At 33.2% G+C, this 12,275-nt stretch overlaps 2 protein-coding genes across 6 annotated transcripts in view; both read right to left on the bottom strand.

Moving 5' to 3' along the window:
- The window catches only part of LRRC7 (leucine rich repeat containing 7), a 1,535,715-nt gene that overhangs the window by 262,312 nt on the left and 1,261,128 nt on the right, over positions 1–12,275 (bottom strand). The window lies entirely within an intron of this gene.
- SRSF11 (serine and arginine rich splicing factor 11) overlaps positions 1–12,275 on the bottom strand; it is a 763,374-nt gene that overhangs the window by 390,086 nt on the left and 361,013 nt on the right. The window lies entirely within an intron of this gene.

Genomic DNA, 12,275 nt, shown 5'->3' with positions numbered 1-12,275 from the left:
GACAAAGTCACCAACATTACTCATCTTCACTATTGCAATCATCTCCTGATTGGTGTCCCTTTTTCAATGTTGTCTCCCTAAAATCCCCTCTCTCTAGAGAAGTCACACTGTTCTTTGTGAAGCTTAGATCAAATCACATGTCTCCTTTCCTCAAAGTCTCTATGGCTTCCCATTATGATCAGAATACAATCCTAATTTCTCAACATGGCTCACAAGGCACTTCATAATTTTACCCCACTGGCCTTTTATATTCGTTCACCTTGCACTGGGCATGTTCAACTGCTCTGGCCTTGTGCTTCTTAGACATCTCAAGCTTGCTGCCATCACAAGTTTTGTACACCTGGTTTTCTTCTTTTTTTCTTTTGTTGTTATTTTTGCTCTTTCTCTTTCTTTACAACTTCATCATTCCTACCATTCAAATCTAGATGCAAACTGGACCTGTTCATAAAGGTCTCCCTGGACCAACCTAGAAAAAACAACAACAATAAAAAATCCAACCCCTACCCCAAATCATCCAGCTTCTCCATGAGCCCTCAAAAACCCAACTATCTCTATAACATCATCCTGTGTTCTTTATAGCAGTTACCAATCTTACTCATTTATTTGTTTATATTTTATTATCTGTCTCCCTCCACCACACTTGAAAGTCATTGAACAGTGGAAAATTGTTAGATCCCCTGGCACCGAGAATAGTGTCTGACACATATTAGGTACATGATCAATTAAAGTTATTTTTAACTGACTTACTCATTATATAAAGTGAGAACTTATCAGTATATCTTCAGAGGCACAAACTTGCGAGTCATATTTAGGGAATTAAGTAGGGAGTGGTAGGAGGAAAGGTAGGAGTCAGATTGTGAAGAGCCCGGATTGCCATGTTTTGGGGTTTAGATATTATTGTATGAACGATAGGAAGCCAAAGATTTTTCATTTTATATTCTCTCTTAAGTAAACCTTTTAGGTATTTGGTCTTCCTTCTATAAAACTAAAGTATATATTTTAAAATGTATATATTTTAAAATGTGTTTTATATTTTACAATGTATACTCATTTAGATGGAAGTAATAATTTAAAAGATGCTCTTTAAGATTACATTTAGTACAAGAAATGCTGTTCCATTTTCTTTTGAAAATTCCATGAAACATTTAAGCAAAATGAAGCTTTTGCTTTTAGAAATACATTTAATTTAGATGTATTTCAGTATAATCCAGAGCCAATAGATAGCCTTAATAACATTTTACTGTAATTAAAATAAAAATAATTCATTTATCTACAGTGCCACTGAATATTTCCTAATAATGTTCTTACTTTTTAACCAACTCATATGGCGTAAGTTATTCTATCCCATCATTTTAGAATGCACATAAAAGTAAACAGCTAATACTTGATAAGAGTCATAGCTTTGTAATCTAATTAATTTTATTTCTAATCTTGCTCATAAAATTGTAGTGCATTTAGTTTATAACTAGAAAAGATTGCTGTTAAGCAGTAAATGTGAACGGGAGTCCTATTAAAGTTATGGGAAAAGGTTAAATTTAAAGTAAAAAGAATAGAAATGCAAAGTAGTTAGGTAAAGGTTTGGGGTATATGCAATATAAACAGTATAAAATTAAACACAATGGAAAAATTAGTTTGGTAAGAAAATGATATATATTTTTAAATCCATGAAAGGACAAGCTATAACCTTATATTACCAGAAGAAAAGATACAATATGCATCTAAAGAAATTAATATCATGAAGTTAATTTCTTATGTGAATTTTTATTTTTAATATTGCTCAGCCACTTATCTTAAATGTCACAGAAACTGTGGCAAACTATAGCAATTTAGAAATATTCCCCCTTGCATCTGTTCGACAGAAAAGCGAGCTTTTTAAAGATGTATTTTGCATATTGAAAGACCTGAAATAACCCTGACTTGAGTAGAGAGGAGAGAGGAGACCTGAAGAAAGCAGAAAATCTATGGAGAGTTAAATACATTTCAGAGGTTTTAGTGTGTCTTATTGAACCAACTATCAATAATGGGGTAGTTGTTTACTCATGAAGAGTCCTTTTTAAAAGTAAAAATCAAAGCTCAGGTGGCAGGGAAATTTTTTAAGATGCTATAATAAAATATATCTGATGAAATTCAGGGTTGTTTTTAATTTTTTTTTTTTGCACCTACTAAAATATCATAGAAGAGAGCCTGGCAAAAATCAATCCCTCAATACCTGTTATGTGTCCACTGTTGCAGAGACTGTGCCGTTCCAAAATCTGCAGTTGGGTAGGAAAGCACACTGCTCAGCAGTTGCTTAGTTGACAGTTGAACTATGGAGTTAAAGCTTCAGATAATATATTCAAGATAACAAAAAAACCCTCACAGAATTAAGCTTATTATATTTCTGAGTAAAACTATAATTAGATCTGAATTCCCATGGAAACTTTGCCTTGCAAAAACTCAAGAAGAATTTCTAAGCTACCACTCTGAATGCAAAATCTATGGCTAATTTCATGGTTAAAGTGGTGGGAAAGTTAAGGGATAGTTTGAAGTTTTTCAGACAGAAAAAGGGAATATCTCAAGGAAGATGCTTAGAGATATAAAGATGCATTGTATATTGGATGTAGCAGAAGCCTCGTGAGATCATGAAAGTGTTGGGAGGCAATGAAGCCAGAAATGTTGACTCCAAGCTATGACAGTTCTTGACATTTTGTCTTCTGAAAGCTGTGAGCAGTCAATTTGCGCTTTCAAATTGACATGTGCCTCGGTGTGTTTTAATAAGAAAGCTCTGACAACAATAAGGAAGATGTATTCCAATGGTAGAGATGAGAAGGAGGAGGAATTGTTCATAGCACAGGCAAGTGTTATTAAGAAACTCAAGTAGGGCAACAACATGGGAAGGGAAGAGCGCTCAGATGTGACATAAGTTGATGGCTAGTGATTTGGGGCTAGTAGGAGAGGAAAATGAGGTGGCTAGTTCTACTTTCGGTGATTCTGTGCATAGTAGTGCTGTCATTAGGCAGTGTATAATAAGAAACAGGATTTCTATTTGATTTGGTTTAACCGAGTTTGGTTTTGTTATGGGGTGTTGGGTGGAAAAGAGCAATGAGGATGATTTCCATTTTAACATGTGTTGAATATTCCATATGAGGTTGGCTATGGGAATATGGAATTGGAATTCAGATAAAAAGTTCAGGTTGGAAATAAATGTTTGCAGCTCATCAGCACAGAGGTAATACCTGAGACCGCAGGAATATATCTGTTACTAGGTTGTTTGTGTATTTTCTGGCCTGAGACGCTGAGACAAAAGTCAATATTAGTATAATGTTTCAGAATGTTCATTTAGGAAAGATACTATATTTATTTAGAGACCATAAAGGATATAACAAAAATCCACAATAATGAATTTATAAAATACATGAAGATACAAACCATGGATGTATGCCTTTCCTAATCCTTGTTGAGTGTTCATTTCTATCATGTGTTTTAGTTGCTAAGTTCAATATTTGACTAAAGAAGTTACCAATTTTAAAAGCAAAAAGTCATTAAGAATTAATAACTAGACCATTTAAACATTTTCTATATTTTTTTATTGAGAATGACAGAAAATGAGTCGTGTAAGTTTTCATTAGAGTACTGCTGGTGAAGTAAGAAAGGCACGTTAGCATCACGCATTATTTTTAAGAATTTATTATAAGAAACTAAAAATAACATTATTTCATTTATGATAAAGATTTTTTATGAGATAAAATGAAAAATATCTAGAACTCATGCCAATCTTTTCTTGCACACGCCCAGATTTTCTAAGTGTCAGTGTATACTAAATTTATTTTAAATTTTTCCTGGGTCTAAATGATAATAAGCCTTATTTTCATCAACTCTTACCCAAAATACATTTCCCAGCTTAAAAGAGGTAATGATATCTAGCACTCTTTACAAATAAGGACATTGAGATTCAGAGAAGGTAAATAACTCATAAACAAGCAACAAGGGCCTTTTGCCTGCAAAGTGCATTCCCACTCAAGTACTTTACAGCTCTTCTCAGGGAAACAGAAGTAAGAGTGTGGGCTAATCGTTCCACTATAGACTAAGCCTCTGAGATCTTATAAAACTGAAGCCCAGCATTTTCAGCATCACTGTTACTGCAGGCAGTTTCTATCTTTTGGTAAACTAATCATCAGGGATCAGAGTAGCTATTGTACATGTACCCTAGAACTTAAAGTATAATAATAATAATAATAAAAAAGAAAGAAAAAAAGAAAAAACAAACAAACAACAAAAAAATGAAGTAGTCTGAAAAGAGCAATTTGAATATCGTGGTGTTACTTGGCTTTTGTGACCTCTTCCATGCTCCTCCCATTCCCGACACATCCTTAGCTAACCATAATATTATCATTCTTAATTTTGTGTGGGGAGTATCAGTTTAAAAAGAAATACAATTAGTTCACAAGGCAGAACTCAGTCTTTCCTTTGTGAGTCTATGGAAAGCACATATTTGATATTTTAGAAGTGACTCTAATAATCACTCTGTTATAACACATTATAATTTATAGAATACTTTTAAATATAGAATGTCATGATTGTCCACTTATTTCATTTGAATTGAAAATATAGCACCAAGTGATAAGAAAATATATGTTTCCATGTACAATTCTCTAAAAGCAGAGAGCACTAATGTGGTTTCCCTTGGTTAGTTAGCTTGTCAAACTGGGGATTTTGATAAAGACAGTCCTGAAGAGGATGGTACTATGGGTTCAGCAAAAACACTGTACCTTGTAAATTGATATAAATTAGTAAAAGCATAAGGTAATATGATAACACAATCACACAGTATCCAATTATGTATTACAGTTACAAAACAGAATTACAAATACAGAGTTAATAGAAACATCCAAAAGCCATTCTGTAAGCTGTGCCTGACAATGAAATTTTCATTACAATGGCACTAAGGAACCTATTGATGTATTTCATTCAAATAGCTAGTAGGGTAGCATAATGCCAAATGAGGTAAATTCATTAATAGGACCCTGAAATGAGAATGGAAACATGACTTAGTCACACCTGTCCAGTTTAGAATACATATTAATCTATGAGCTTTCTTCATTATTTTGATAATAACTGGTAGTAAACTAGATAACAAAGGAAGGATTTTAAAAGAAGAAAACATAGCAAATTTATATTTAGATAAGCCTGCCTATGGAGTAATCTTATTAAAAAAGAATAAATGAACTTATATGAGAAACAAAAACATAGTACTTGGAAATGAATAGTTTAGAAATTTGAGTGATAATTATAAATATGTAGCACTTATTGCCATTCAGGTTAGGAAAAAAATACACAGTGCATATATTACTCATACACATAGAACCTTTACTTCTAAAATGCTGATTTTTATAAATATTTAAGCATTTTCTTTATTTATTTGGGAGAGGGTCTCATTTTGTTTCCCAGGCTGGAGTGCAGTGGCTTGATCAGAGCTCACTGCAATCTCAACCTCCTTTCCTCAAGTGATCCTCCCACTTCAACCTCCCTTGTAGCTGGGAATACAGGCACACACCACCAATCCCAGCTAAGTTTTAGAAATTTTTGTAGAGACAGGGCCTCGCTATGTTGCCTAGGCTGGTCTCAAACTCCTGGGCTCAAGTGATTCTCCCACCTTGGCCTCCCAAAATGCTGGAATTATAGACCTGATGGCCTTAGCATTTTAGTATGGAAGTGTAAATTCTTCCCTTAATCTGTATATTGACAAATATTTCATACAGTTAATAATTTTATCTGTGTTGAAAGTGTTTTATCTTTATTTATCTTTGAAAATATATTTCTAAAACACATTTTTATGTTCCCTTTGTTATATTGGAAAATGGTACAGCTCCTATGGAAAACAGTATGGTAAAATATAGTGAATAGTTTCCTAAAAAAATTTAAAATAGAACTACCATATGATCCAGTAATCTCACTTCTAAATGTATATCCAAAAGAACTGACACTGGGATCTTGAAGAGATGTCTGCACTCCCGTGTTCATTGCATCATTATTCACAGTAGCCAAGATATGGAATCAACCTAAATGTCCAACAACAGATGAACGAATAAAGAAAATGTGGTATGTATGTATATAGCGGAATATTATTCCACCTTAAAACATGGGTGAATCTGCTAAGTGACATAGGCTAGTCAAAGAAGGACAAATACTGCACGTTCCACATACACAAGGTATCTAAAATGGTCAGACTCAGAAATAGCATCAAATGATGCCTGCCAGGGGCTGAGGGCAGGAGGGAATGGGGAGTTGTTCAATTGGTATAAAGTTTCAGTTATACAAGATGAACAAGTTGCAGACATCTGCTGTCCAACATTGTGTGTATGGCTAACAATACTGTATTGTATGCTTAAAAGTTTGTTAGGAGGGTAGATCTCATGTTAAGTAGTCTTACCACAATGAAAAAACTAAAAAGGAAATCGAATAACACAATAAAAAATAAAGTGACTTTTTTGTTGAAACAGTCACAAAATTACAAAAATGTTTAAAAACTAAAAATCATGTTTTTCTGAATTACTTGAGAATAAACTGCCAATCTGGTGTCCCATTACTCCCAAATACTTCAGTATTTCCTACACATAAACATTCTACACAACCAAAATACAACCATCCAAATCAGGAAATTAATAGCATCTAATCTTCAAACCCAAATTTTGTCAGTGTCTCAAAAATGTCCTCTATAGCTAAAGAACCAGTTAAGAAGGACATTTCTTTTACTCTCTTTAGTCTTCTTGAATCTGTAATAGTCCCTTAGTCTTTTTCGACTTTCATGATCTAATATCTTTCCTTAACAGTGTGCAGCTGTCAGTGTAGCTCTGGTTTTAATTTACGTACATAATTTAAAGTGAATCTTTTTGGAAGAGTATGTCTAGTTAAGGTATAATGTATTGGCATCTTCTGGTACTACAGAGTTCCTGAACCTTTGTTTTCAGGGGCAAAATCACTTAATAAAAGCAACGATGCTTGAGGGATAAAATCATATAAATAATAGATACACCATTTATGAGATATCTAGCATACACAGCTTAGTAGTTTAAAAGTATCATTTATGCGTGTACTTTGGAAAATTTTTCTCTTAAATAATTCCTTAATAATTTCTACTATGGGAAATTAAAAACCTTCACAGATGATAATGAAATCTAATCCTATTAACAACTCAAAATAAAATTTACTCAATAAAATATTCTCTTCTTAAAAACATCTTCAATCAACATACTAGAAACGGTTATATGACTAAAATTATCTATTTGACAAATTTGAACCCTAAAATCGGGAGGGCCCTCTTTTTGGTGCTCTATACTAGGGTGTTTTTTTTTTTTTTTTGAGATGGAGTTTCACTCTGTTGCCCAGGCTGGAGTTCAGTGGCATGATCTCTGCAACCTCTGCCTCCCAGGTTCAAGTAATTCAGTTGCCTCAGCCTCCCGAGTAGCTGGGGTTACAGGTGCACACCACTATGCCTGGCTACTTTTTGTATTTTCAGTAGAGACAGGATTTCACCATGTTGCCCAGGCTGGTCTCAAACTCCTGACCTCAAGTGATCCACCTGCCTTGGTCTCCCGAAGTGCTGGGATTACAGATGTGAGCCACTGCTCCTAGCCAATACTAGGTATTTTGATGTGGCTTATTTTACATAAAAGGCAAAATATTCTACTTCTAGGTGAAAATAAGAACATGTATATTAACAATAGACTATTCATATACTGAAAATAGATACAAGTTGAACTTTAGAATTAATACTTTTCTATATTCCATAGCTTTTTTCAGATTCTCTGAAGGGTCAATGACCCAAAAGATATTGTCACTACTTCAGATTTATGTTTCCACTTAGAACTTCTTCCAACAACTCTTAGCATTCTTCATCTACCAAATCTATCCACTTTCCCAATTTTGAATATGTTCATCAGGTTTTACTGTATTTACCGATATTACCCCATTAATTCTGTTGGAATATATTTGAACATTCCTCTCTTAGTCAGTGTTTATGACAGCAAAGTGAGGTATCATGCTTCATGCCTTGTGCATCAGGAGACATGAATATTCATGTTACCTTAATTTATGTTTCCTTTTCTTCATATTACTTCATAGTTTCATAATTAACACATGCATTTACATAATATATTTAAACTCTAGTTGAAACAAAATTAGTCATGGCCTTGATAAATTATTAATGAATGAGGCCTTATTTTAACTTTAGGGTATTAGAAAAATTCTTCTCACACATATGGGACAGTTTTATTTAAAGTTAAAACCCATGACTATTACCAATCATTTATATGATGTTATGTTACTTCTGTGGAAAAAATTTCTAAATTTCATTTTAAAAAATTGTTTTTATCCCTTCATTTTTATCTTGACATATATTTTGTTTCTTGATGAAATGTGACACATTTTAATAAAAAGCAAATATTATACCATTTTTGTATTTTATTTAGTTGTTACAAATATTAATTCAGTTAATATGAAGTTATTTTTCTCCCTGTCATGTCTTAACTATTGTGCCTAACTTGAAACCATTTAGAGAGAGAGAAAATGTGTGTAGGTTTATAAAATCCAAGTCTGGGCTATCAGCTATTGAGAAATCCCAATCATTTGTCCTTGTCTGACTTCATGCTGCTCTTCAAGATTAATCTGATTATAATGTTTGGCTTCCCATATAATTTTCTGTGGAGAAAAATAATCAAGTGACGCAAAATGTCAAGGTCACATGACAGATACTTGTTATTGTGAATCCGTAGCTCAGCATTCTCATTTGGAATGTCTACCATGTTTAAGGCATTGGAGAGTCCACAGTGACCAAGTGGAAATAACCTCTCATTAATGGAACTTATACTGTCTTGAGGAGGTATCTCCAAGTACACGAAGAGTCAAAATCATACAGAAAGCAGTAAGTGCTATGATGAAAATCAAATACAATAATGAAATGGTGTAAAGAAGAAGGGAGACAATTTTATATGACATAATTGGGGAAGGCCCCCGAGGAGGCAGTTATCTGAAGAGAGACATAAATCATAAGACCTAACGATGCAAAGGTATAGAAAGAAAATTCTCAACGGTGTAAAACCTTCAAAGTGGGAACACACTTGTTTTGTTCAAGAGGAACACCAGTATAGCTGGAGTTCTGGAAAACAGAGTGTCCTGTGCTAAGATAAAATCCCCCGTGCATTTGATGATTTGTGTGTCGGCCTCCTGTGTCTGATGCATCTAGTATATGTTGGCATTGAATTTCTAGACTAGCAATGCTGAGAACCAGACCTGTTGTAGGAACCTCTACAATGGACTCCATTAATCCTTGTCTCCTGGTATTTATAGTCTTAACATTGTTTTCTTCCATACTTTGGAAGAAATGGTCCAGATTTGGTCTCTGTGATCAATAGCATATGGTAGACATCATAGTATATCACTTCTGAGATTAGATAAAGACCAAGGCTTCTGTCTTAGATGTACACTCTTTCTCTCAAATCACTTGCTCAGAAGGAAGCAAGCAGCCACACTGAGAGTAGCCCTATAGAGAAGCACACATGAGCTTCTATAGGAAAAGAATGGAAAGCTTCCAGCCATTCCATTGGCAGTGAGAAACCCATTTGCCAACCACCACTTGAGTGAGATTTGAGGCAAACCCTGGCCCATTCAAGCCTCATGAGACACCCTGAGACAGCATCACTGAGAATCCAGCCTCTCTTTGATTCCTGACCCTGAGATGCTCTTACACAAACAAATGAAGGAAGGAATAAATAAGCAAACAAATAAGGAAACAAAGGCTTGGTTTTCCCTTGACATCTAACATTCATTTGAATTCTCTCTACCATCTCCACATTTTCTGACTATCCCTCAAAAAACACAATGAAGAAGATAATTCTTCTATAAGGAAAAACTGTATCATAGAATCTAAAAATTTTTCCTTTTGGCATTCTAGTTATTTTCAGATGTTTACTATCTTCTATTATTACAAATAATCAAGACTTGACTGTTTCAATGAGTTTTAGGCAAATGCATTTCCGAAGGACTTAATTTTATTACTCCTCCTTGATGTATGTAGAGTAATGATCATAAACATTATAAGGAAATTTATAATACTATTTTTTAACAGAAAAAAATTATCCTAGAATTTGCATACATCTAAGTGTATCTATCAGTTTGCTTAAAGGATGTACATCTTAATGCATGTTACATTATAATTCTTACACACATTCACATTTTCCACAGATCGCTAAGCATATAGACTTAAAAGATGAAAAGAAGAGAAAATAACTAAAAATCCAACATCTTGTTTGTTTCCCTAAGTAAATCATGAGTTATCTCTTCTCAGAATAGTTATTGTTAAACTAAAATTGTTTTTCCTAAAACTATGTTTTTACCTTTATTTTTATTGGGAGTGCAAAATAAAGGATACTATACTGCTCTCACGTGGCTTTAAGTTACAGGTATAGACTGGTGATCAAAAGGTATAATACATAGTGAAAACAAAGTTTATTTTTATTCAGAGAAGAACTTCTTTCTGCGATTCTCATTCAATAGACCCAAAACTAAAGTTATCTATATTTTATGCCTGAATTTTGTTCTTTAGATTTTGGTCTGTGGGTTATAAAATGAACACACTAGATTGCAAGTAACTTTGAAAATGTTTCTTAAAATGTAACAGCTATATAAGTTATATGTATATGAGTCTATCAAAGAGACCCAACACCAGTTCTAATATATCTTTACAACATTTTTCTATGTCCAAATTCATTTATGCATATTATTCTACTTATTTTAATTCTGTTTAATACTGAACCAAAATCTGAAAGCCTGCACAATACCCCAGCACCAATTATTGTTGTTATTATTGTTCCTCATTACTCTGATTTATTCACACAGCTACCTCATATAAAGTCCGTATTATCAATCTATATCAGGTTTTAATTTATATTTAAGATTCGTATTTAAAGATATATATTTAAAAACCTAACAACCTATGTCAGGTTTATTTTCTACTTCAAAGGAAAGCCATTATTTGAGAACAGAGGGAAAAGGATTCTCCTCTGCATATTCAATATTTTCTCCTTGACCTAAATGTATATATTTAGGTGAAGGGGACACCTGCTTTTCTATCTTGGTTTAGCTTCCAGTTAGCCATGTTTCGCACTTACTTTAAATGTGGCAGACAAAAGCATGAGGGATGGACTCCATGGCACTAGCTGCATTTGCAGGAAATTTCCACTTGAACAATTAACACCCTCAACCATATTTCCACCTGTTTATGCCCCCAACCTGGGAGGGGTCCCCTGGGTTAGGCCCATACCCAGTGCTTTAGCTTAGAGAAAGGCATAATTCAGAAGTGCTGGATGGTGAAATATGCAGACATTTCCTCATTACTATGCTCTCTCCTTGTCTTCTCTTATGGAGGATTAAGTAGGTATTTTATCTTTATGTATATATTCAAATTAAATCCATATCATTATTGAAAGTTATTTTCATAATTGTGTTATTATATTACAATGACAATTTTAATACATAATATCATACATAAAATGTACTTGAAGGTATGTTGTTGAAATATTAGTCAATCCAGTTTGCTTTGGAAAAGGATTTAATAAGTAAAAAATAAGGTTACATTTTGGTTCAGCAGATGTATCTAAGTCCTACTGAAATGTTTAAAAAATTAGTCACTGTACTCAATAGTTTTCTATAATACTGCAGAAGGGTGATAATAGCAACATAGTACTTTAAATATTTTCATCTTAATATATACAAGTGTAATGATTTAATTGAGTAAAAAACCCATTTTGATTTTCAAAAATAACTCTGTAAAACACAAAATTCTATTGTTACACATGAATAAGGCAAAGCTGGGTGAAACAAAGCATTTTATTATGGTAAACATTGCATAAAATTTTAAGGATTAGTTTTTACTTTAAAATACCCTATATTTTTATATACGCCAAATTTTAAATAGACTAGTAAAAATGAACAATTTGAAAGAATATATAACTTTTAGCTAAACCACTTTGTGATCTCTTGAAACATTTTAATCTTTTTTCCTAAAACTTTGTGGCATATTCTTGATTTAAAAACTGAAAGGTATACTACAATCCATAAATTAACTTGAAGAATTAAGCATCCTATTAAGTTGAACCTTGTGACACTATTGTTTTTAGCTATAAGAATGACAATTTCATATGTTTTAGTGCAATAATTTTCTGGCATGTATCTTCAGCCATGCGAAGAAACTTAAGTGAACTCTTTCCACCTTAACCTGTAATTACAGTTTTATAAAACAG

This window comes from Macaca thibetana, chromosome 1, assembly GCF_024542745.1.
Source record: "Macaca thibetana thibetana isolate TM-01 chromosome 1, ASM2454274v1, whole genome shotgun sequence".
In the NCBI taxonomy this organism is placed as follows: Eukaryota; Metazoa; Chordata; class Mammalia; order Primates; family Cercopithecidae; genus Macaca; species Macaca thibetana.
The sequence above is the reverse complement of the archived record's forward strand: the minus strand, read 5'-3'. Positions and strand labels throughout refer to the sequence as shown.